A 27353-nucleotide genomic window follows, 5' to 3' on the forward strand; every position below is an offset into this window, starting at 1 on the left:
ATGCATGAAGGCTTATCTTTGCACTATACTTGCATAATCTTCAGATGAGCCCCTTGTTTAGCGCTGTATCCTAGTGGGGATAACTGCTGGGTGTCTGTCATAATTGCAGGGACAGGGGGTCTCTGGGAGGATTTGCCTGGCGTCTTTTAAGTTTGGGGGAGCATTATGCCGCAGGAAACTCTGTCAGATTGGATTACACAGCTCGGCTTTTTACCCAGGACATGAGGGAAGAGGAACTGTAGCTACGGTCCTCACCATGAAAAGCATTTCAGTTGTCATTGTTTCTCCTTGTAACCTGTAATATTTTCTCTCAATAAATTAAATGTAAACTCAATTTCACTAGTACATCCAGTTTAATTTATTCACACATGTCTAATGCCATAGTTTCATCTTTACATATGATAAAATATATTGTTAGTATCAAGAGTGTTTACATTAGTGAATAAATATGTAGATTAGTTTGTCCAAATGGACAGGTGGTTGCATTTTTGTTAAGAGTGCCAGAGGTTCTGGGGTCACATTTGTTCTCATTAAAACTCATAAAAAAATGTTCATCAGTGATTTCACCGGAATGAATATAGAGTTAAGTGATATTGAAGCGCTCGACTGTGTGAAGACATGCACTGCATGAGTGCTAAGAGAATACGGTTGCCTTCCGCCACTGATAACGGCGGCAACAAGCACTCAGCATGATTTAAAAAACCACACATTCCACCGCCAGAATGCTTATTATTTAACACTAACGAACAAATTGCTAATCAACTAGAGATGCTTATTTTTTTTATTATGTACTTCAGTGCTGCGAGATGTTTTTTTAAAAAAAGTGGTGGGGACAATATCAACCCATAGCAAAAAAAGTGGTGGGGTGTCCAACCCACAAATTACGCTCATCCCCCAAAAAGTACACTAACAGGCACATGAACAAAATAAAGGACAACTCACATCTGACAGCAAAGCTTTCAAGGGCAGATTTCTGTTGAAAAAAATGTGGGTTAACAAAAATAGATGTAGTTTTCAAATAGGTCGCATGTCACATCCAGCAACACGAGAGACAGGGTGTGAATTGCAATTACAATTCATCTCTCATGATCCTCCCAAAAAACTGAGCTGGGGTGTGATTTTTCCACAACCAACTTATTAAGCAAAAAGGTGAGCCTTTGGCTGGCAAATATAATGAGGCAGTGCGGCATCACCTCAGTAATAGTGCTATGCACCATTGCATGCTTCTATTGCACCAGTAAATGAGATCACTACTTGGTTAGCATGAACATTGTTTTGGCGTATATTTGATATAAGAAGTGATTAAAGGCATATGTTTTGCCCCAAGAAATGATTGTAAAGGATCAAACGTTGTTATCCATGCTGATTTCATACATACATGTCAAGATCTGAGGACTGGACCAACATGCAACATGAGGTCTACATGTAATTATAATCCACTAACACAATGTATTACATACAGTACAGTAGATGATCAACGATCAACATGCCAGGCACTGTTGGTCTCATTATGGTGCATAATAGGCCAGCAGCCCTAGTTAATGATTAAAGCTATATTGAGCCAATCATTGAGTAAATCTCCCACTTGAAGGTATAAAATAGATTCCACGATAGATAGTTTGTGCTTGGTTATGCAATAAATCCTACATGTCAATCTGATTCTAACATTGTTAGGCGCTTTTGTCAAGTAGGACGTCTACTGATTCCTCATTACTTCAAAACAATAACCCAGTACTTAAGGTTTATGTTACCATTGAAAAAAGTCATAAAAAGCAATAGTTTGTGTCAACAAGTGTTTATTAATTGTCAGGCCAATATTTGCCCCAATTATTTCTCTTACATGTATTGTAATTAAAAACAAAACGGGTTTGTAAAATTGTGCAACATTATACACATACCTTACCATGTGCCTGCCTACACTATTAAAATTTTAACAATTAGCCCAGTTAGCCTATTATGTAACATTAGCCCTGTCAATTAAACATTGAACAGGTCATCATCAGTATAAAAAGAATAATGACTAGTGGTTGAAGTAATCGACTACCCCCAACTAGTCTATGCAAGCCCTAATGTGTTCCTAGATCAACATAAACCAAATAATTTTTAGTCAATTCGATTTTAGGGTTAGGCTAGTGGTCCTCATCTGTTAAGTTGCAACCCTGACTGACAGCCCTGAAAAACAATGTTTTTTGGATTGTTGTTCCAAAACCAAAAACTAATGCTGATTTAATGAACACATCCTACTTGGCAAACTCAGTCATCTCTTGACAAGCTGAAGTTCTAGAGGGAACAGTCTCTAAACCCAACCCCGTCATGCCCTTGAGCAAGCCACTTAAACCTAGGTTACTCCAGAGGGATTTTCTCTTTAATAAGTGTGCTTTAAGATGCTTTGGGGAAAAGTGTCAGTTGAACCTGAGCATTATGTGTACATTTAGACTTTAATTACAGTAGATAAACTGCTTGGTAGTAACATTTGGTGTAGGAGCTGGTTTCATACTCCGCTTATAAATCATGAGGTTTGTAACAATGTGCTAAAGTGGACTGTATTGTCTTTTAGCCACGTTAGCCGTGTTCCATGCATCAAACCATAGCAATTCAAATTTCAAGGTAGAAAGACCATCTACTGCCAGCATGGTTTGAAGATGATCTGATTTGAATTTGGTAAAAATTGGACAAATGAATTTGTTAAAGTATTTTTTCTTAGTGTTATTTAAAAAAACGATTGCACAAACAAATTGAGTTAAGTCACTAGCAAACTGGCAAGCTGAACTTAAATATGCAGAATAAGTTAGTAATTGCCAAAAAAATTATTGAATTAATTTGATCCTCTGTAAATTATATTTGTATAATTGGTAGATCCAAACCTGTTTATTTTTTTTATTGCTTATACTGTAAACCCTCTTTGTCAGGGGTTGTCCTGCAGTGAAAGATGACATTGACAACTTCATTATATAATTGGATAAAAACTGCATGTGATCTTCACCTAGAGCCTGTAGAGCAAAATGAAACAGGGCATAAATTCCTCTAAAGTACTAATTTTGTGAAAGCTGAAATAGGACTTTTTAATTAAATTTCATCATCATGAAAAAAAGCCTTATAGTTCAAGCAACTGCCTTTCCTGCACTATTATTAGTTATCAATCAGAGGAATAAAACTTTCAACAAGTAGGATAGATTTTAAATGTTAGCCTGTAAATTATCAGCTTAATTGAGAAAAATGCTATAAAAATCAACATAATAATATTTAATGAAGTTAAATGTGTCATTACAGAGAAAGCACCCACAGAAAATGAAAGATTATGAAAACTGCCTTGCTTAGCATATTAAAAGAAAAAAAAGAGACTCCATCTTACTGTACATCTTCAAGCAAGCAATGCAGAATTGACCAGATCGTTTTATTATCGGACCACGCTAGATAAGCTGGCCATCAGCTTTATTTGTGAAGGCCTTCAGCCATGCTCAGTAGTTGAACAACCTGCCTTCAAGACCCAACTGGTGCGTTTGAGAAATCAAGAAGCTTGGATGTCAGAAAAGCCATAACAGTTAAGCTTAGAAACGTTGAGATTGTGTCAACAGACTGTTGGAGTGTGAGGGAAAGAAGCTACATCAGGGTCACTGCTCACTGGATTAATGAGACTGTAGACTGGAGATCTGCTGCTTTACCTTGCAAACGTCTCAGAGGGAGCCACAAAGTCGATGTACTTGCATCTACCCTTGATTATATCCACAGCCAATCTCACATCCGTGACAAGAACAACTACAGACAGTGGGTCGAATTTTTTGCAGACCTTCAGAGTCTTTGGCGTGCAGGAAGAGACTGACGTGACAGCAGCTGACACTGAAGCTGATGATGACACTGAACATGAAGAGGAAGTATCATTTTGGCAGCTGATTCTGGTTGAGAATATCATCTTCCAAAACACCAGCAATGTGCTTGCCAACTGTTAAAGCTAGGAGCAGGAACTCAAAATGTGATCTACAGAAAGCTAATACTCTGCTTTTTCTAAGTGCAATGCTATAAAACTGCGAGATCTTCAGCAGCTTCTAAGGAAGTAGACGCTGAGTGCCACCTGCAGTATACACTCAGTGGTGTTCACCACACCTGGCTGTCGAAAGGGTGGTCCATATAATTAAAGACCATGCGGAGGAGGCGATTCGGAATGCGTGTGGAGCCTTCACCATCACCATGTAGCTGCTCTCTCCAGTTATTCAATTGAATATTTTGCATTGGTAATTCAAGGTTATTACTAAAGCTTGGTTTGCATATAAATAAATAATATAATTTAGGCTGAATCCAGCTGAGATTGCATTTCTGGGAGTATGTAGCTGTGATGAAGCCTGTTACATTAGCACTCACTGTCTTACAGTCTGGGGGCATTGGATGTTTGCTCCCAACTGTGTTCCACTGAGGGCAAAACTGGAGACCTCCAGTAAATTATGCCAGCATTACAAGAATGATTTCGAAAGAGATTTGGGAAAACGATGGACGACCCTGAGCTTATCCCAGCTACCATCCTTTTGTCAAGATTCAAGACTTTTGACGCCCAAATCATTGAAAGAGGAAGGATAACCTGACAGCACTTTACAATAACTTCTCCTTGCTACTGTTCTTGCTCATAACCTTGATTTACTATGTTTTGGGGGGTGGACTTAATCGTTATTCATTGAATAACTAACAAAACAAATGTTTAAATATGTTCAGGTACCATAACCTTTCAAATATGTTTTATGTATAATACATTTGTATGGGGCTATCTGTACCATGCTTATTTTTTTCATGGTTCTGTTGATCCAGTCTACAGTCTGTACATCAGTGAGCTTCTCAATCTTTTTAATCTTTTAAAAGTTACATACAGTATATTTGTATCAAATAAGTTTGAGATTCATTGATAAGGTTGTATCGGTAGATTTTACTTTAGACAATTCCAAAACATAGCATGCTGTTTAGATATCAAACATATTTATGAATTTATTTTATTTTGTTGCAGTTGAATACCATGAACGAAAATCAGCGGCCTAGAGAATACTTACATGAGGATCTTTTGCCTATGGTTATACCAAAACCACCTGAAAAAAATAACAACACTAAACATAATTAAAGACAAGTAAACAGTAATAAAATAAGAACAAATAAAAAAAATTATCAATAGCACAAATAAATGCTACTGAGCAAAGTTCAGTTACAGAAACTGAAATCAAACGTAATCAAATGTAAAATAACACTGCACAGTTTTCATTTATAAATAGACTATATACTGCTGTCAATTTAAGGCCAAATGCACAGATCCAGTATACTGGTACACGTGTGTTTTCTTTTCCAACTGTTCACCTTCACTTAAGACAAAACTGACTGAGGATATGACATAATTCTGTGCATATTTATGATCGATTCAGCATTTGTGCACTATTTGAGAGATATGTCTCTCTGTACTCGCTTTGGAACAAAAAAAGCGCACAAGTGCCAATTTGAGTTCAAATCTTCTTTCACTTTAAAATCACATTAACTAAAGTACTTTATAATGTAGTAACTTGAGTAGCTTTTTAACATACTACTCATTTACTCTTACTTAAGTTTTTGAGTCATGAAACAAGTGAATTGTTTCTTAAGTAGCAATGCTTTTACTTTAGTGAACATTTTTATTACTCTTTCCACCACAAGTGTTGAGGGGCAAGGAGAGAAAGTGCACTTAACAGTAAGATGGCAGCCAGCGCTCCATCCCTCTCTTTTAGTGCAACAATGAATGGGGACTCAAACTTTCGAGCTTCATAAAGAATGCTAAATTATTGATTTTATTTTATGGCTGATAACCATACAACTGTGTTACTATTTTGTTAAAGTACATTCAAAATAAAACACTAAAGATGAAAATCGTGTGAATTTAAGCATCACAACCTTAGAATTTACAGTATGAAAAATGTATTTTGAGATTGTTGGCAAAAAATTAACATTGTTCTTAAATCTTAAATAAGGAGTTTTTAAAGATTAACCGTAGGTGAGCATTAGATAATGGCAAAGACAATCTAATTGTAAAAACTGAGTTTGTAAATTAACAATTTAATAAACACCAACAATACCGATAATTATGATAATAAAAAAAAACTAATATTGGCAGATAACTTATTTGGTAGATCCCAATATGTGCATTCGCGTGAAACTGTGAACATATAGCTCCTTTGAGGCAAATGATGAGTTAATTGCTTGATCTGTTGCATTAAATCACTCAGAAAGATTCATTTATGAATCAGGCTGATCCGGTTCTCAAGTTCAACTACCTAACTCAGTGATTTGATCAGTTAACAGTTCACTGGAGGGGAAGATGATTAGTGAAAAAAACACCAACATGAATTCAGAAGACTTAAAATACAACGTGAATTCCTCCAAAATAATACAAGTAAATTCATCAATGGACTTTCTTCTCTGTCTCTCTTCCAAAGAAGTATGGAAGTCATGGGTTTGGAAGAACGTGATGACAAATTTTTATTTTGGGGTGAAATTTTCCTTTAGAAATTGTCCTTTTCCTTTACTCAATGAAAGATCGCACAAAGATTTTGTGATGGAGACTGCAAAAAGCGAATACGAAAGATATTAAGAAAGAGGGGGGGGAAATCCCTGTTATATAAACTAACATTACTTTCATCTCTAATGAATTCCTCCCACATGTTCAAATTTATCTTTAGTCAGTCTTTAAATAAACTTTATAAGCCACAATGAGAGAAATAAATAGTCTCGGAGGAAGCCAAGCTGTGCTGTGGAGTGGTTCTACCGAATTCTGCACATTGCTGTTTCCCAGTGTTCTCACCTCTAATTTGGCTGTGCTTGTTAGCAACAAAATGAGATGAGACATGCATCCCAGATGCATCCATAAATAAACATGAACACACGAGAGAAGGATCCCATTCCTATTTGAATAGCAGATGTGGTGTGGATAGAGAGCCGAATGTGTATTTTCTCCTGTGAGTCCTTCCTCTCTCTGTCTCACTCCTGCAATACATAATGGCACTAAAGTTCTCAGAGCTTAGTCACACCTTTGTAAGATTATAAACCAGGCGATAGAAGGAGTGTTGGCTGATCTGAGGAGAGGCTGATAGTTTATTGATCCACCTAATACTTGTTGGAGGGCTTACTTCAAAAGCAACCAACCCAGATCAGATCACTATCATAAAAGTATTACACAAGTATGTGTTTTTACACTCTCACTTACAATTGTGGGGTTCTCAGATTTTTTGACAAATTAATTTCCATGGTTTTTCCAGTCATTGGTTAGTGTGGAATTAGATTAAACAACTAGTATACAAAATGGCTCCAACAGGATCATCAACAGATATACATTATGCTGACAAGTAATATTTTATTTAATAAAAAAAGAACACTATCTCACTAATTATTTATTTAGAAAAAAGCAAATGGGCTGGGAATGGAAAGAACTATTCCTTGAAATTTCTCTTCTTGGAATTCAACATGTAGCTTCTATTGTGTGGGATTCATCACAAGAGAATTGTGTTACGGGCGACTAGTATCAGAATGGAGATGCTGAAGAACAGCACCTGCCAGTTTTTATTTGTATCCCTTATACATTGTATCTTGAGTCTGAGGAAATATGAGGTTATCTGCAGTAAGAGTGATGTGTGTGCCCCATGTGATCCTCTGCCCTAAATGACTGAGATCAGTGTGCAGTTCACCTAAATCACACATGCCGCTGCTAGATAAGCAAGGTGCTGTCAGAATTCACATATATAATTCGAAAATATGCTTTTTTAAGTGTTCACTTTCTATGTCCCAAAAATAAAGCTGTTTAAATTGGTTTAACAACAGCTGATTAAATTGTTTTGCACTGTTTTTGATATGTCATAGGTCAAAGAACATGGGTCATCATGCCAAAATGGCGAATGCAACTACTCAGGGACTATCGCTAGCACACACCCCATCATCGATCAAGAAGTAAGTCCGCAATTAAATTCAGTGCTTTGATATGACACAGATTTCCCTGCGGTAACTACTATTCACCGGCTATTCTTCAGGCAAATGATATTCTACTTTGCAACACTCGCACGATCAGTTTGTTTAGATCAGTCAACGTGCGATGATCGTACGATTCCTACAGTCAAAAAGAACGATTCATTTTTGTAATCCGATTCTTCCCAGTGAATTAAGCAGGGTAGCCCGATTCCCCAACGAATAACGACTCTAATAATCTGATTCTTTGTTGTGAGTTGAAACAAATCGCTAGTTATTAGTTTAATGTCCGCTAAACAAACAGGAACTGCTCATGTACCTATCTCTTGAGACTCAGCTGTCAGTGCTGACAGGCTACGCGCGATATGAGTAATGTTCTATGTATGCATCAAATAACTGAATGTGTGTGTTTTTATACTCCAAAACAAGTCTGTAAAGTCTGTTTAAACGCCTTCAAGTCTGTAAACTCTGTTTAAACGCCTTTTGAATGATTTTTATTTAAATGTTCTTTAGAAATCAATGATGGACTAGCTATATCCTAATATATGGACTAGCTTAAAGATGGAGTCGTTAAGATTCGTCAGACTCAGAAAATTGCATTTAAATCCCATTAATTATCATTGTAGAAGTCATAGGGGTCGTTGCCAGGTTTCCATGCGTAAAATTGCTCTTGATGTCCCTATTTAACCTAAATCATTATTCATAATATATCGGTAATCTATAATTTACATTATTTGGCATCTCGAATAAAACTTGGGCTAACAGTTTAACTTTGAATAATCTTGCAGTGCATAGCCTACTAGCTAATGAATCAACTCACCGAGTCACCGTGATGCGCTCCCGTTCACTGTATTCCAAGTCAAAATTAGAGAAGACGTGGGAATTTACTCCATATTCAGTGATGGTTTGAAACTCGTCACCTCTAACCCCATACTGTCGTCGGCAACATCTTTCCTGATATCGTTCTCTCACTTTTAGTACAAAATAAATGCCCTCTAAATCGAGGACTGTGTGGAGACGGTCAGGAGAACGAGATTATCCCCTCTCGCGGACAGAGATGCTCCTCGTATTCCCGCAAGCGCCCCGCAATTAGTCCACGAATCACAGCGCTCTGGCGTATCCACCGCACACACGTGCCCCGTGATCGGTTCCGACCAGCAGAGTGATCCAAAAGACGGCTGGTTAGGTCTATATGATGCGTATCCCCTCCTCCAGCAGTCTCTCAGTGGATGAAATGCGCAGTTGTGGTACCCAACATGCTGCTGCCCCTCCAGCTAAGAGTGTCTCTGTAAGCACGCCCTAAATTCACTGAGCAAAGTGCCTCAAAGGGAAGATTTGGAAGTGATAGTGTTCATTTGCATCACTTGTCTAACGCCTTGATCTCTCAGTGCCATTTCTGGTTTGTGATATTGTAATAAAACATTGGGATGGGATAAACTGGACCCTTAAGAATTTCATTTCCAATATTTGAACTGTAATAACATAATGGCTCTGCTTTAATTCCACATTTGCATAAAGCTTATCTATGTGTGCTATGCTCAGATATGGCAAGGGCAGCTCAAGATAAACCTAAAATGTAAGAAGATTAATTTGTTCCACGAAAGCTTCCTCCCTGTAGCATTTTCAGTTTGTTCACAGCTCGGGTGAGATGGGTGCTAGTTGTCACACGTTTTACTCCTGTGAATATTTCGCAGGGCAGGTTTATTTTTGCAAATCAATTATAGGCACATACCTTAAAGTCTTGGTTGCAAAAAAAAAAAAAGAAGAAGAAGAAAGCAATTTAACAGTTCATTGAACACACATCAATCAAACCAATGGGGCATGTTGTCACATTATAACAAAATTCATGAAACAGCAAAATTATGAAAAAGAAAATATTTAAAGTATTTTTTTTATTGATAAAGATGATTTACAGATAAAATTACATATAAAATATATGTGGCAATTTCAATAAAATTAAAACCTGCTTTAAGACGTCATTTTGTGTTAGTTTAAAAAGCAACAACTATTGAAATTTTAATTTGGAGGACATAATTCTTTAATTATTATTTACTGTAATATTTTTTTGTAGCCAACATTCAAAGCTACAGCTATAGAGAAAATATGCAATTGGACTTTTGCCTCAGAACCTTATAGCTACTGACATGTAGCCCTTGCGAACTTCCATGTGTGACAATTAGCCCCAGTCTCCCATGATTTAAACTGAGTATGGAACTAGTGAATGTCAGATAACCCTACTATTCCAGGTCAGTTGGAATTCAGCTACAAAACAGCACACCCTACTGCTGAATGCCACCATAACACAGTCACTTTTCCTCTTCTGAACCTTACACAACCTTTGTCCTTCAAAGCTGTACACCACTAAAAAAAAAAAGCTTATTCCAGCCTAAGGTGGTTTGCTGGTTCAAGCTGGCTAATTTCTGCAGTCCAGTCTGGTTTGAGGGTTTTGGCCACCTTGTCAGGCTGAGAGACCAACACTTGAGTATGAACCAGTCCAGACTTAGAATCAAGTTCGGCTTAAGTTCCGAGCACAAGGCCTTATTTTCTGTGGCTATCAAACCAGTTTATTCGAGGCCGAGTCTAAATGTGCCTGAAATATGGACTTGAAATGGACTTGCGTCTGAGTACAACTCGATTACAACACTAAATATTATTTTTTTCTGCAAAGCTGGTTTAAGGTGTTACTTTTCAGCAAATCAATTTACTGTTCTACACTGTAAAAAATAATCCAGTAAAAAAAAAACGGTAAACTACTGGCAGTTGTGGTTGCCAGCATCATACTGTAACTATATGGTGTGTTACTGTTTTTGTGTTCGAGCATAGAGCTGTTAAATTAAAGTTTTGTACTGTAGATGAATATACGGTATTTAGCTGTTCATTTCAAAAACAGTAACACACCGTATTTTTACGGTATGATGCTGGCAACCACAGCTGCCAGTAGTTTACCGTTTTTTTACAGGATTATTTTTTACAGTGTAATTCAACCAAGCTCTTATAGCTTTTTTAACTCCCAGAAGGCGGCATGTAGCCGAAACGTGTTGGCGTTTTTAGATGGTTAATTTGGCCAAGCCATAATAATAAAGGCTTTTTAACTTTTTTAATTGAGAGTGCCTTTGAGTTCTCTTTTTTGATTTTCCATCCAAAGAGCACCTCTATCTTAACCAAACTTTGCAATCCAGGAAGTGCTCCTCTACCCATCCGGTTTTCTTTGAACTGCTCTTATAGTCTTTGCAAAAAAATATTTAACTGAAAATGCCTCCATATCATTTTTTTTTTTTTAGAGTGAACCAAACACTTAACAGTGTCAATCAATATAGCATGAGGTATCGGAAGATTGGATTCATGGCATGGTATGTGGCACATAGGTGTAGTTTTTTCTTTCTTTGTCAAAGGTCAGTGTGGTTTCTAAGAATTAAAGAAAAATAGAAGAGACTGTGATGAGAGATAGAGCAAAAGGTCATTGAGTAATGTCTGCTAAGTAATGGCAACATTTTCTATTTAATTATGTGCACTGGACCTTGAGGAGCTCCTCATCTCGGGGAGAAAACATGTTCGGTTGACAACCGCATGACCAGCTGCTTTGTGAAACAGTCAGTGAAGCCGAATGGTCGACTGCATCGGCTAGTTTTATAGCATGTCACGTTTGCCACATTTAGCTTGAGGTGAGCATGAGCCGATATTTTACAGCACATAAACATTAAAGGAATAGGATCACCATAATGAAAATTCGGTTTAACTCACCCAACCTCATGTCACGTCAATTTCAATAGATTTCAAATGGGGCTTTTATTATTAAAGACTTTTAAAGACTTATTAAAAACTCAAGACTTTTCCTTACAAAGTTATCAAGTGGTTTTACACGATTTGGAATATTGTCTGCTGGTCGCATACTTTTATGGGGCTTTTCCGATTCAATCACTACTGTAAAACAAAAGTTAAACAAAGTAAAAAAGTAAACGAAGAATACCAAACCCTAACCGTAACTCTACTCGAGTACATCTAGTGAAATAATATTACTGTTACCTTAAAATAAAGTGTATCCCTGATACTAACACTTGTGCAATTTGGGGTTTTATGGCTTACATAAATATTGTATATCTTTAATATACAAGTAACTTCAGGTTGGCTCCTATATGAATCAGCAATCCAAAGGTTTAAGTAAACATTATTATGAAATGCAGACCTAACCTAAGATTTCACAGCCCGTTCTCATCCCAAGGCGTCATCTAACTGATGCTTTTGACCATGCGTCAGCATCCGACGCACATGGCACCCTTTTAGCGTCAATATGAGATGCGCTTCCTAGTGGTCTAAACCTAACCATACCCCAGAACTAATCTAACTGACGCTAAAGGTTGCCATGTGCGTCGGATTTAGACGATGATGCCCTAGGATGAGAATGCGTCGCATTTCATTATCCTGGCTTGAGGATAAGACACTAGCAATGTGCAATAAAGACAAATCTTCACGTTATTTCATCTTCCAATACAGAGGGGAAAATGGCATCAAACAGAATTTGATCCCTCATTTGGTGGATATCCTGCAGGGATTTGTGAACTTCAAAGCTGGGCAGGTGACACAGATCCATCTGGTTCCCAGTAGTCTTTGAGTAAATCAAGGGCACCTCTCTGCTTATTCAGCATGACGTTTCTTTCATTGTATTCTCTAGACTGTGCAGCATGTCTTACTTGGGCATTCTTGAGACAGAGATCATGAGCTGAGATATGTTTTCTCTAATTTCTCTTCTGGTATCCACAACTAAGTTTACATGAATACTGTTAGAATACAGTTGATGTTGATTTTAAACTAGTATATTCTTAAAGCACATATAAATGGGTTGGGTTTAAATGAGATGAATTTCCAAATCAAAGCAAATCTCGTCAGAAGAGGGATGTTATGCTTGGTGTTATTTATTGATAGATCCATTAATCTCCATCTGCTAATTACAATGCCCTGAATTCCAAAAAAAATCGTTATTTCTGTTTTTAAAAAATATGTTTAGTAATGGAACTCCTGAATGACCTGTCAATCATGGCTCATCATTAATCATAACCAAATAGTTGGGGAAACTTTTAATGACTTGTCATCAATCATGAATTTCATAAGCATCAATCATAGTCAAACTGTTGAGGGAAACCTAATTAAACTGAATGCTTGAAATATATATTTGGTTAGTTTTAATTTTTAACAAATAAAAAAAACCTTATTTAAAAATATATTGTAAAAAAATAGCACTTGCAAAAATTGTTTCAATGCCATATTATTTTAACCATTTAATATATGCTTTCTTTTTCTAATTTTAGCTTATGACCTTCATCAACTCATCAACCACACCTTTTCTTTCAGGCTAAATTTGATGAAATACAGTGAAAATATCACAAAAACTTAATTAGTGTGTCACATGTTGGCTGCTGCCGCTGAAGTAAATGACATTCATTTCCAGAGTGCTGTTTACCTATTCATGCTTCCATCGACCTATATAATATCAGGGGTGTCCAATCCTGCTCCTGGTGTCCAAACGCCTCACAACCGTACATTCTTCCGTTGAGAGCTTGAATGATAGATACTCCAGCCCATTTGGTGGCGAAAATGCACCTTTTCCAATTGCAAGCAAACCACTTGTATAGTGTAGCCTACGATACCCTGACTGCATAAGACTACAGTGTAACAGTATTACTTTGGTATCATACTCACCACTAGGGGACGCATGAGCGTTAGAACCTCTTGTATTTGAAAGGGTAGTAGTGTAGAAGAAGTCAGTTTGTTTGGAAGAGGGAAGTGTGGTTTTATCATTCATTGGAGTCCTGATTGAGAAACTTTGTTTCTACCAAAGAGACTCAGCAGAATTATTGAATGAAATAGATTTATTTTGTGGAGAATACAGACGGAATAAAGTAGACACTCGACAAGCTCCATTTCAGTTCATTGGGGTTGGCTCCGTCCTCCGTCCTCCTGCGAGTTAACCGGTAGGTCCTGCCTGATGGTCTGGGCTGGATGGAGCCTATACCCCCTGACGGTTGGACAGGAGCCAACCTGGTGGTGGTGGGGATGATGGGGGAAAACTTTTCTACGACACCTACAGCAGCGAAAAGGGAAGGTAAGGTCAATCTTTTATATTTGATGTTGAGCTGTGATTGGTAACGTGAAATTACCAATTAGTGACTTTGCAATAGAGTCTTTCTTGTAGAACTTGCTCTGACGCATCCATTTCCAGTTCAATCATGTAAGTTTTGTTCCTCCTAATGTTGTGTAATTGTTTTCATTTTGATTTATATAAGATATTATAGATATCTTTTCTTTTTGTAGATGGACTATTTATACGTTACTTTATATTTTGAGACTGTTGAATCCATATGAGTTGCTAAGGCTCAATTGAAATGGACATCAGGTGGTTTCTAAACCAATGGATTGATCTCACTGCATTACCATGTGGATTATCAAATATCCTAAGTACAAGACTGTGACTCTGTGGGTTATCTAATTTTTTATTTTGTCCATTTCCTTGGATTACTGGAAGAGCACTTGAAGTTTTTTTTTTTTTTGGATTTGGACTTCATCCTGAAAATTGACTATTTCAACTTTCTTTGTAGTGATTTCATTAATTACTCAAAGAATCACTCAATTACAAGATTTCATTTGTAAACTTTCATTCTGATTTCATTTGTAAAATTTCATAAGAAATGATCTTAAAACAGGGCTTTAATTGTAAAATACCGAACTTTTCCTTTAATGACGCAGGTATGACGAAGAAGTGACATGATGGTCAATGTTTGGTTATGGTGGAATACTGACCCACGTTTATATATGTCATAACTAAGGGCTGCTGGAATATTTCTGAACATGTCCAGCTCACCAAACAGCCCTATTGACTAAATTGTTTGATCCACAACAGTGAACGAAGAAGCAAGAACAAAAAACGAACAGGACATCAATACAAACACACGTAGTGCCTTTTTTTTTTTTAAATCGCTGTATGGTTGACTGCACACTCATCTTCTATGACTTCTCATTCGGAGGCTGTGACAGCCCACTGGTATTAATTAAAAAGAAAGAGAGATCTGTACCCCTCTGCTCTGATCTACGACAGACATTGCTCCCAATTAGGTGCCCTCCTAAGTCTCTCCTGCTAAGGCTTTTTTGGCAACATTGTTTTTTCCGAGTGATGATTTGAGGTTGTAAATTATAGCAAGGCTGTGGTCATGACTTCAGTTTATTCCTAGCACAATACAGAGCTGTGGACTCTCTTGAAGCATCTTTCACTCTTCCCCAATAAAGTCTTGCTGAGTTCTTTCATATTAAATATTTTATTCCATTGTATTTTGAACATAGAAGCTTGTTTCTGCCATGAATAAAACACAAAAACAAAAAAGGTATTTGCTACTTTTTATCTGTTATTATCCCACTATTTTTCTCCGAATTGCGACTTTATGTCTCAACTCTGTGAAAAATATTTTTGAGTTAAAATAAAAAAAGCAATTGCGAGTTTATAACTCTCAATTGTTTTTGAGTTTATTCTATGGCAGAAACAAGCTTTCATACTTTGACTTTCTTCCATTTCTTCCAAAAGAAGAAATTCTCAAATTGCTGCTCTTTTGCATGCAATTAAAACGAATGAGAACTGAGTCTTTCAAGCTTTTACTGATTGATTTGTCAACAAATGTTTCATGACTCTTTCCCAACAAGCTTATTTCACTGTAGCCATGGATGTGCAGTATCTCAAAGAATAACAGAAAAGTCTGTCTTGTTTCATTCATTAGTCCTGTGAAAGCCAGTATGGAAAATGGAAATGATTTGTTTACCTTCCGACAGCGTCATCTGACACCTCAGACTCGGACTAGAGGATGTATGGACTTGAGTGCGGAAATAATAATACACTGTATTCCAGTGTTCTCAAGAATATTTGTTCCTCAGAACAAAGAAAGTCAAGAAAGGCGAGTAAATGATGACAGAACATTCATTTTTGGATGTACTACTACATAAAAAAAAAATAAAGTAGTCTCAGACTCTCAATAAGCAAAGGTCTGTTGATTTCTTAGATATGAAATATCTATTGTGTCTTTTTGAGTGTTGCAGCTGTAAATATCAATCTTATCTCAGCACATTCTGAGCTTGTTTAGTGTCTGTGTTTGGTTCTTATGGCAGATAGAAGAATTTTCCCCTTGACTGAGCGTGTTCGCAACTTTCAAAAACCCAGTTCCAGCTATTCAATCCATTGTATCTCATTTCATCTTGAGATAAAACAATCTCTAGACCCTTTTTTTTTACTGAAATACTTCAGCAATATGTCCTTTAGTGCCATACAGCTGTACCTTGGTAAACTATTACTGATAATCAATCCTTCTCTGATGATGGAGATTTACCCACACTGACCCGAGAATCATTTTCCTTGGTGATATTTCAGAAATACACATGATTTACTATTGATCTCTTAACCTGGGCTGGGCTACTCTGTCCCTCCAGATCTGGCCCCAAAGTTCATCTCCAACCTTGATCAAACTCACCTGCCTTTTACTGTAATCCCAAAGACTTGCTTAGCTTGAGGTGTGTTTTATTAGGGATTGAACTAAACAGAAAAATGGGTCTTGAGAGCCTGAGTTGCCCATCCATGATTTAAATAGTCAAACAGGTTTGCAAATTCTTGTTTGTGATTCAGTTTGATTCATTCTGATTTCTCACACCAAAATAATGACAGGATGGCCTAATTTACAAAATGCTGGATCTACCTACTGTCCATTGACTGGAAACAAAACTTTGTCAGTGATGTTTTGTGTATCTTGTGAACGACACTGTTGCAGGTAAGACGATTTCGTATGTCAATAGCAATACCAAAAAAGTGTATATCGGGACACACCTGAAATACTGATTCTAATTGGTCCTTCGTTGCATTCAGAGATGAGTTTTACATCCGTTTTACATGTTTTAAGAGAATATGATTCTATTAATATTCCATATGAGTAGGGGTGTAATTAATTCATTTATTTATTTGAGTAGCCCTATTATTTTGTGATATGTGATACTGACTAGCTGACTTATCCCTCGCTAAACTGATTATCAGAGATTAATGGGCTCATTCCATAATAGCTGACAACGCATTCTCACCCCAAGGCGTCACCTTTGACCATGCTTCAATATTTGACGTTTTAGGCGCCCTTTAGCGTCACTTACATGACGCGATCCTACGGCGTCATCTAACTGACGCTAAAGGAAAGCGTCAGTTAGAGGACGCGGTTAGGTTTAGGTGTGGGGTGGGGGTAGGGTACACGCGATCCTAGGGCGTCATCTAACTGACGCTAAAGGGCGCCTAAAGCGTCAGATATTGAAGCATGTCCAAATGCTTCCCAAGGCGTCAGTTAAGTGACGCCTTGGGGGTGAGAATGGGCTGTAGCTGAGGATAACCACAATTCATTTGTCATTATTTAAGTGCAAATAAACAGCTTGCCTTTTTCAGTCTGTTTTTTTCTGGATTGGTACAAAGTAACTGTCAAATATAAGTGTACAGTATTTTGACACATGCTTATTTATAGCATGTGTATCATCACTAGGGATTTCCCACTGCGTTTCCTAAGGGGATTTTTAAAACTGGATCATACCCCAGGAGACCCTGCATCTGACAGCTAAAAGATCACTACATGTATATGCTCAACAACAAATCATATGCACATATAGAAGCCAGAAAGGCAAGACCTTAATGCAAACTAGCACTTTGAATTCATCTCCTTATCCTGTTCTGTTTGTTATGTGGAGTGTTATAAATGATGCTGTATTCCCATGGTGCTGCTGTTCTATGGAAAACAGGAAGTGAGTGAACTTCTGATGTTTTCTTGCTTATCTTTCTCAATGTAGGGTAGAATAAGTATGAGGCCCAGGTGGTGTGTGTGTGTGTGTGTGTGTGTGTGTGTGATTCACAGAGCATTGTCTGAACCAATTCACAATCCCATTATAGTGTGGCATGTCTTTTGTTGACGCTTTTGAAAGGAAATACAACATGCAACCACCAAATTTATGCACTATTCTATGTGTGCGTGTGTTAAACTTTTGGCTGCCCTCCAAACATGGAAGAAACAGGATGCAGGATTTTATTTCTCATATCCTTTTCTCTCTTTATTTCTATCTCTGATTGCAGTACTAATTAGCATTTTTATTTAACATAACTTTGAATGTGCTACTTATATCCGTGTAGGTGATACATTCTAGTGAAATTACAGTAGCGTGTATGCACATGGGCGTATTTATTTATTTAAAATGTTAAATTACATGTATCAGATCAATAAAATGCATCTGACCACTTGCATGTCTGCAGCGAATCCAACCTCAGAAAACATCTCTGTCAATGGTAAGACTTTGTAAAACTGCGAGTGTTTGTGTAATGTGCTTTTCAAAAGTCATTATTTTGCACATAGATCTTTTTAAAATGGCTAACCATAATTAGTAAACACTGACACGCCATGTACATGCTACCTGATATTGTAGATTGTTAAGGAAAGATGTAATTTGGGAGTTTTGTCTGTTGGGCTGTAAAAGAGGCAAGAAAACTCTAATAGACTTAGTAGTTCACTTTTAGAAAAAAAACTTTTGCTGATAATTTACTCACCCCCATGTCATCCTAACACAGTCTCATCCCAAAAAGTCATATAACTGACGTCTTGGGACGTCCTTTGACCATACGTCAATATCCGCCTTTTTAGGGCCCCCTTAAACGTCGGTAGATGGCGATCCTGGGCCGTCATACAACTGACGCTTTACCTTTAACGTCAGTTAGGTGACGGGGTAGGTTTAGGTCTGGGGTAGAGTTAGGATCCCATAACCTCATCTACCGACGTTTAAGGGGGCCCTAAAAAGGCGAATATTGACGTACGGTCAAAAGACGTCCCAAAACGTCAGTTATATGATGTCTTGGGATGAGACCGGGTTGGTCATCCAAGATGTCTTTTTTTTTTCTTCAGTCGAAAAAAAATTAAGGTTTTTGATGTTTTATAAGCACGCAAGGCAAGCATTTGTGCTTATAAAACTTAAACTTTTTTATTTATTTTTGAAACGACCGATCGTTTCACTAGTTAAGACCCTTGTTCATCATCTGGTGTCGTTTAAAGCCCTTTGAAGCTGCACTGAAACTCTCATCTGGACCTTGAACCGTTTGGTGCCCAATATGGAGAAAATCCTGGAATGTTTTCGTCAAAAACCTTAATTTCCTTTCGACTGAAGAAAGAAAGACGTGGACATCTTGGATGACATGGGGGTGAGTAAATGATCAGCAAAAGTTTTTTTTTTTTTTCAAAGTGAACTAATCCTTTTAAATGAGGGACCCAAATCATATATACAGGGAGCAGAATATTATAGAGACACCCTAGCAACCATAGAGCAACCAACCACTACAAACCCTAATAACCATGTACCAATGCAGTTGTTAAGGTGATAACCACCCACAACACTCTTGCATCATGAGCTGTCCTTCAAGAATAATGAGACTCAAATTGATGCTTCCTCATTTCCTCACTCCTCTGTTCTCCAGTCCATAGCCCTGAAACCTATCGAACTCAGCCATCTTGAAGGACATCTCAATTCTCTAATTGCACAGCGACTAATAAGGAGCGAGGAAACTTCCTGTGGACCCATGAGCGATGATACAGGTGTATCCTTCCATTCCATCCTAACAGGGTGGAGCTAAGACATGAGGAAAGGAAACGAGGATGCACAAATAAGAGAGGAGAAGCGCCCATGGTTACCATATTCGATTAAATCACTTGTGAACATTATCTCCAGACCGATACTTTTACTCAATGTTGCAAGGGAAGACAGGCCAAGAAGACAGTAGCGAATCTCCCCCTATCACTCCCATGCCTCGTAACAAAAAGCAACCCAGCCACCGATATCTTCACTTATTCAGCGTGGCATCCTTTCGAGCCGGGGCGCGCCATTCGCCTATTTATTTAAACGCCATCAATATTTAATTTGCGAACGTGTTGCTGAAGATCACAAGAGCACTCACAAAGGACCTCAGGCTGAATATGCAACGCCTTGATAAATATTTCAGCACTCCATTTCGCCAGCTCCCCCACTGACTCACTGTGTGCCTCGAGCTGATGCATGCAAGAATTAAACATGTTACGGCAGTATTTGTTCTTGAAAAAAGGAACACAACAAGCAGGGCATTGCTGAGGTGAGACATACAGGAGAAGAGCATTTAGGTCTGATATCGCTTCATTAGTGAAACAATTAAAGGCGCGCATTCAAACGCTCGCACACACTGGAAATCAGCGTATTTATTTCAATCAACCTTTTCACTCTCACATCATTGAGGGAATGCAGCTAATCAAATCTCGATAAATAGATGTGTTTGAGTTGGTCTGTCTCACTAATATACGTATATGTGTTAAAAATATATTGAGGGTTTGGAAGCCAGCAAACTAGACAGTCCACAAGACCTCAAGGAGCAGCTCCTGTAAAGATTATCTCTCCACTCATACGTGGGCATCCATCAATAAGGCAATTGTTTAAGCTCCCAGCAGAGCTCGGCTCGGCCTGTGAAATTTATGAGAGCCAGAGCAAACAGACGATTGGATGAATAGCAAGGGAGAATCCCGTTTGTTAAGAGTCCTTAACAATAACAACACAATCAATCAGGTCATATACACTTCACACTCAGGCCCAGGACAGATCCCAACATCCCCTCTGCATCTTCTGACTGGTTCAAGGCTATTTAGAATGAATAATAGGGTACATGCTGCTTGTTTTTCCCCCAGAAAGGTGGCATTTGTTACCATCATCAAGTTACCGAGCACAACTTGAGTTTTGCTCTAGATATTGTTGCACATAGATGATTGGTGAAAGTTGTGGCAAAATTGAGTATATGTAAGCAGGCAGTTTGCAGATTACACAAATTCACTGTGTGGATGATGTTAACGTCTCGATGTCGTTTTCGCACCAGAAAAAGTCTTGTGGTTAGCCAAATAGCCGCTGGCATCCTAACAGCAATCAGTCACTGTATTTTGCTCATTATGCAGCCCACAGGCTGCTGAGAGAAGCTCGGAGGAGGGCTTTATCCACATCGCAGCTGTGAATAGCAAAGCTTAGCCAGGGTTCGGGTGATGGCTTTTGAATTTACAAAGGGTACAGAATGTTGCTACAACTGTGCAGAGATAACTGCTAGCATGAAGACTTGAGGCAATGCAGAAAATCCGAGGTCTAGGGTTGCAAGTGCACATGGGGATCGAAGAACAGAAACGGAGAGGAGTTGATGATGCATCTTTTGAATAGAAAAGATGCTACAGGGCCGAGGAACAATCCGTCCCCACAGCAGTGCGGCAACGCGGCGCGGGGGGACTTCATTATAGTCCTGCCTGTAAAAGTTAGCGATGATCGCAAAGAATTTTGTCTATTTGTTTGTTTCGTTTTTTGTTTTATCTCTGTCACTAGTGTTTTTCTGCCTAGCATGCATTTTGGTGCCACCTGGTAACATTAATGGCCAGTTCTACCTTAGCAACTGTGGCCATCCAGACACGTTTTTGATCTTTTCTAAAGGAAGTCTTTGAAAGTGGAATGGAATCTTGTGGAAATGATCCTGAAGTAGTAAAACGTTGCTGCCAGGGCACTTAGTAGTAACCCAGAGGACGTACGCATAGTATTTTTTCCCCCTCTCTTCCAAGTCTTTAAATAAATCTTGTGACGTCCATGCTTAAACAGAGTGTCAGCCCTCATTCCCAAATGAACATAAGATGTAAGGATTAATCAGTATCAGTAATGCATCTGTACCCATGAGGCTTAATTGAATGAATTTACATATCAATATATTGGATTATATATTGTAAGTAGAGCAATATTGTGAGTATATGTAAACATAAGGAACATTTATATTCAGTTGCATTAATGATAATACTGTAATCACTATCAAATGGGCCATTCCTTTTCATTTTAATCACATTAATTTACAATAATTGACTGCACAATTTTATATTACTCTTCAAAAGTTTGTGGATTTTAAATAAATAAATAAATTCATACTTTTATTCAGCAAAGAAGCATTGATTTGACAAAAAAGTGACAGAAAAGACTTGAAGAAATGTATCATGGCTTCCACACAAAAAAATAAGTGGCGCAACTGTATATATTTATGCACTCTAAACAATGGTGGGTTGTTTTAACCCAAAATTGGGTAAAATATGGACAAACCCAAATGTTGGGTTGAAAATGTAATTAAAATGTTAATCCAACTGTCCATTTTTTAATTACATTTTTAACCCAACATTTGGGTTTGTACATATTTCACCCAAATTTGGGTTGAAATAACCCAGCATTTTTTAGAGTGTGTGTTTATATATATTTAAATCTTACCGACCTCAAGCTGTTGAATGAGTGTAACTATTTTTTTTTAAAGAAATAGAGCAGATAATAATTCTTTGCAATGTCGTTTCCTTCACATAATACGAATATCTATTCATTTTGTACCACTTTCTGATCACTTCTTTAAAGTGAAATGCATATGTATGCATACAAAGATGACAGATTAATTTAAAAAAATACATAATTCATTGCAACAAAACAAGAGGTGATCGTGCGTTTTGTGTGGTGGCTCCAAGGCTCTGGAATTCTCTTCCATTAGTCTTGAGAGCTTTGGATACTGTAGAAAATTTTAGCAAACATCTTAAAACACATCTTTTTAGACAAGCTTTTAACTAGCTATATGGTGGTGTTGTAATGTGTGTTGTGGTTTTTATTTCTTTTATTATTTGTTTTTTACTGTAAAGCACTTTGTGACCCTTCATGTCTGTGAAAAGTGCTATATATATATATAAATAAAGTTTACTTGCACCAAATAAATTGACAATAATAATAAAATATGAAAATGTAATAATAAAAATGTGTATTGATTTATTTTATACACTCTTAAAAATGTGGGGTTATTTTAACCAAATTTTGGGTCAAATATGGACAAAACCATCTGTTGGGTTAAATTTATAAATTGCTTTTTTTTTTTAATCCAACAATTGGGTTTGTCCTTATTTGATCCAAAATTGGGTTAAAACAACCCAGCATTTTTAAGAGTGTATAATTAGAGTTGTCAATTCAAGAGATTATTTTAGTGCAATTATTTATTTATATATATATATATATATATATATATATATATATATATATATCCATGGGTGTGAATTAGTAGCATAGCATGTGAATTAGTTAGCATAGCATGTGAATTAGTTAGCATAAGTCAGACAAGTGGAAACCTACACTCTAAAAAATGCTGGGTTGTTTTAACCCAATTTTGGGTCAAATATGGACAAACCTGAAATGTTGGGTTAAAAATGTAATGTAAAAATTTAACCCAACGGCTGGGTTAGTCCATATTTGACCCAAAGTTGGGTTAAAACAACCCAGCATTTTTTAGAGTGTATCTGGTGTATTTCATTTCTGTTTCCATTTAAATGCAAATGCATAGCAGTGGTGACTATAGTAACTAATATTATACTATTTTCCATTCTGTGGTATGGTGTGTCACTATGTATTTGTTTATCTACAGTAGCACATTGATTTAAACCTAAAATCCATGAAACATGAAATGAAGCAGTGTTGTGTGTTTATGCCTGCAAGGCTCTCTGTAGCCTGAGAGTTGTGTGAAGTCTAGAGTTCTTAATTGTATTTCGGTGTTTGTTGAGGAAGTGCTAGCATCACCAAGACCAGTCAATTTAAGCAGATCCACACCTCTCTATCAAATGAAATTTGGTTCAGACTCTCCAAAGCAGTTGTCTTGTTTTATGCAGAATAGCCTTTGCAGAATTGAATTTCTTTCTGGGTTGAATAAGACCCGAGGGACAGAAGGTTTCTCCTAAAACACGTTAAGCATCCTCAGCCACACACCTACTCGCCTTTAAAAACAGAATATATGCAATATATCCCAGAATATGAGCAATATATACCAGAGGCAAATGAGAAAGGCTTTCTCTGCCAGCACTGCTTCAAACTTTTTCAAAAGCTCTCATTTAAAATTGATCTTGAAGTTCAACACTTGCTTAAAAGCTTAGAAAAAAAATGCATATGTGTTGTGAACACTTCCCCACAGAATCCATAAAATGTGCTTGTGACTATGACTAAAAGGTTGGTTAATGCCTTGGACTGCATTATGACAAGCCAGCATACATTAAGAATTGCTATGCTGTATTGACTTGCACTGTGAAGTTGTCGTTTAGTATTCTGCATTCATGTTTGTGCTGTTCTGCAATGCATTTACCTTAAGTAAAGCCATTGTGCAAATGAAAGGAATAGGAGGATTCTAATTAGCTGCAGTCATTTCTTCATTTCTCTGATTGATCTAGATAGCGTGAGAATTATTCAACATGCTCTTACGAGCTGTCTAAAAGCTAGGAAATGTACAAACACATTGTTCATGTCCTTCATTTGTAGCTATCTGCTATGCTGCATGTGGGAATCTGAATAAACCCTCTCACCACCCTTGCAAATTATGACAATGGGGACTTTCATGTTGCAATTAATCACACAATTTCTCAGTCTGATTTGGATTATCTCTGATGGAGAATGATGGGAGTAATCCAACAAAGGTGTGAGCAATTCAATCAGTTTGGCTGTGTATATATGGAAACTCAAAAATCAAGTGATTGTAAAGATTTCTTATTGCAAAAAAATTCACTTAGAGTGTTCACAGATGGACAGTTAATTACCTTTGCAATGAATTTTAGTCTACAACGAAGTGCTGACCATAACTGAAATATTTGTCACAGCAGTTGTTACACTTTTTCAAAAGTATAACCATTAGCATTTAAATATTGCATGTGTATCCATGGAACAAACCAAAGTACTTTTAGGCAAGCCCGTTCACTCAGCGCTGACTTTGGTAAAATGCGCATGCTGTTTATTTTCTAACTATAGGCTAATGGTTCTCAAACCTTTTTAGGCCATGCACATGAATTTTGAATTTCTTTACATTCTTGAAATCTTTTTTGCTACCTCAGTTTAAATTCATTTCAAATTCAGATGTTAAAATTTAATTGAAAAGAGTCTTCTGTGAAATCCATGTTCCCAGTGAGTTGTCTAAAAGAGGATATTTTTAGAAACGTCTCACTGTTTTTACAGTTTTACCCATACAGTGGAAGTTGATGGTAACCAAAATGGTGTGAATACCAACATTCTTAAAAGTATCTTCTTTTGTGTTCAGTAGAAGAAAGAAAGAGAATGGGTAAATGATGACAGAATTAAAATTTTTGAGTAAACTATCACTTTAAGGACTGAGAGACATGTTCCATAAATATCTATATTTTCTTATATTTTGATTAAAGGGATAATTCACTTTGAAATAATTTTTTGGTATAGCTTACCTCAAGGGCATCCAAGATGTAGGTGTCTTTGTTTCCGCAGTGGTTTCAAATTTTTAGGTCAAACCGTTCTTGTCTGTCAGTCATATAATGGAGGTCTATGGTCACCACCTCAAAGAGCATGCATAGAGAAGTCCAGTTCAAACATGATTTAATGACTCACAAATGTAAGTACACACTGATGGCCTAAGACACGAAACGAGCGGTTTGTGTGAGAAAACAAACAGTATTTATATCGTTTTTACGTACCACAGCCACGTCCAAGTGATCTGAGGGCGTGGGCGCTTTGTGGCTGTGGTTACAAGAGGTAAAAACGAGTTGAATACTGTTCGTTTTCTCACACAAACCGCTCGTTTCATGTCTTAGGCCATCAATGTGTACTTACATTTACGAGTCATTAAATCATGTTTAATTTGGACTTCTCTGTGCATGCTCTTTGAAGTGGTGACCATAGACCTTCATTATATGACTGATAGACAAGAACGGTTTGACCTAAAAAATATCAAAATTGAAAATAAAATTAATTTCAAAGTGAACTATCCCTTAATTATCAATATTTCCAAGTAAGTGGCTTTCCTTAACACTGTGTTTGCATCCCACAAACTTTCAGAAATCTTAGATGCACAGTAGTTTTATTAAATGAGAAATGTCAAATCGAATTATTTAAATAAAATGGCTATATTTTGTAGTATTGTACCAATAGGCAACACTGAACTTGGCTATAGGCATTTTAGCACATTTTCAGACCGTAAAACAGCAGGCTTTAAACATCCGTAGTGGGTGTAACATGAACATCGATGCTCCCATATAGAGACTCGGAAAAGCAGCAGTTACCCAGAGCTGCTTCATGCATCTCAGGAACATTCTGGGCTGAGATCGCTGGCTTGTGTAATCCTTTATAGAGACAAAAGGGTTGTGTTTAGTGCTTCACTGATGCTTTGCTTGGTGTAAGCTTCTTGTAAGTACTTTCACAAAGTCATTTCATCACAAAACCAGGATTTTGAGGAACTTACAGAATGATGCTTTTGCTGTCATTACAGCCTTTTTGAGTAGTGTTGGGGATTACTGCACACTGCTAGCTGAAATAACAACAAAGGAACAAAGCTCTGATTGGTATCTCAGGCCAACAGGTGGAAATTTTGTTTTGGGGGTATAGCGGCTGAATTGAGGTGGTCAATTCTAAGACATACTGGATAAATAACCATTGTGAACAAAATTGTTATTTTATCAGCAAAGTGGGGTGGGCACATCAAATGTATTTAAAGGCCTGGAAATGATTGTGTGCAATAACTTAATGCTGTGTGTTGACCTTCAATGTGGCCATTTAATCACAGGGATTTAGTTCCAAAGCATTGCAAAGTTTGTCTGCTATGACACGGAAATCAAAGCTTTAAGCTTTAACAAGCTTTCATGAGAAAAAGCAGCATCATATTTATTATATTTGTGTCTTGTACCCCAGGACTCCATCGATATCGCTTAAATAGCCCTTTATCGACAGCGGGGTTGTTCTTTGGAACTGAGTTAGCATTAATGCTATTATCATGAAGTTGGTGTTAACCCTGTGTTGAAAATGCTTTACTCTAAGTTCACTCAAGCTTATTTACCTTAAAAAAGTGAGGTGTAAGATTAGATGAGTCCTACGATCAATCATTTCCAAAAAGAAATACAAAACCTGTGCCAATTGAAAGAAAACAAGTCGATAAAAAGACATCAAATCCGCATGACGAAAGATTTACAAGCTATTTTTTTGTAGGCCAATCATTTTTGAATGTGAACACCACAAGTGTAAGAAGGTGGGAGAAAAAAAGACTGATTTCTGGGAAGTTATACACTGTGTGAGGAAAGTGCAATAACAATTACAACTAGCATTTATGGTCAAATAAAATCCTTTTCGGAAGTGGACACACACAAGATAAAAACACCATCAAATATTTGCTTCCTTTCTCTTTAATAAGACACCAGAGCTTGTATATCTTTCACAAGCAAATTTATTTAAAAATGAAATCCAGGTAGGGTGTTTAGGAAAGATAAAGTCATTTGCACTCTTTATAGCAATTTAAAAAGGTCTGCAATATACAAAAT

The 27353-nt window shown here is 37.2% G+C and overlaps 2 protein-coding genes across 3 annotated transcripts in view; one reads left to right on the forward strand and one right to left on the reverse strand.

Annotated features, from left to right (window-relative positions):
• cntn3b (contactin 3b) overlaps positions 1-9230 on the reverse strand; it is a 67800-nt gene extending 58570 nt beyond the window's left edge. For both annotated transcript variants that reach the window (XR_016169543.1, XM_039648974.2), the window contains exon 1: positions 8774-9230. The gene's annotated coding sequence lies outside the window, so the exon portion shown is untranslated. The remainder of the gene's footprint in view (positions 1-8773) is intronic.
• A 4479-nt stretch (positions 9231-13709) lies between these two features.
• The window catches only part of chl1b (cell adhesion molecule L1 like b), a 129403-nt gene continuing 115759 nt past the window's right edge, over positions 13710-27353 (forward strand). Inside the window, exon 1 of the mRNA XM_089134374.1 lies at positions 13710-14050. The gene's annotated coding sequence lies outside the window, so the exon portion shown is untranslated. The remainder of the gene's footprint in view (positions 14051-27353) is intronic.

This window comes from Pimephales promelas, chromosome 8 (assembly GCF_988280905.1).
Source record: "Pimephales promelas chromosome 8, fPimPro1.hap1.1, whole genome shotgun sequence".
Classification (NCBI taxonomy): domain Eukaryota; kingdom Metazoa; phylum Chordata; class Actinopteri; order Cypriniformes; family Leuciscidae; genus Pimephales; species Pimephales promelas.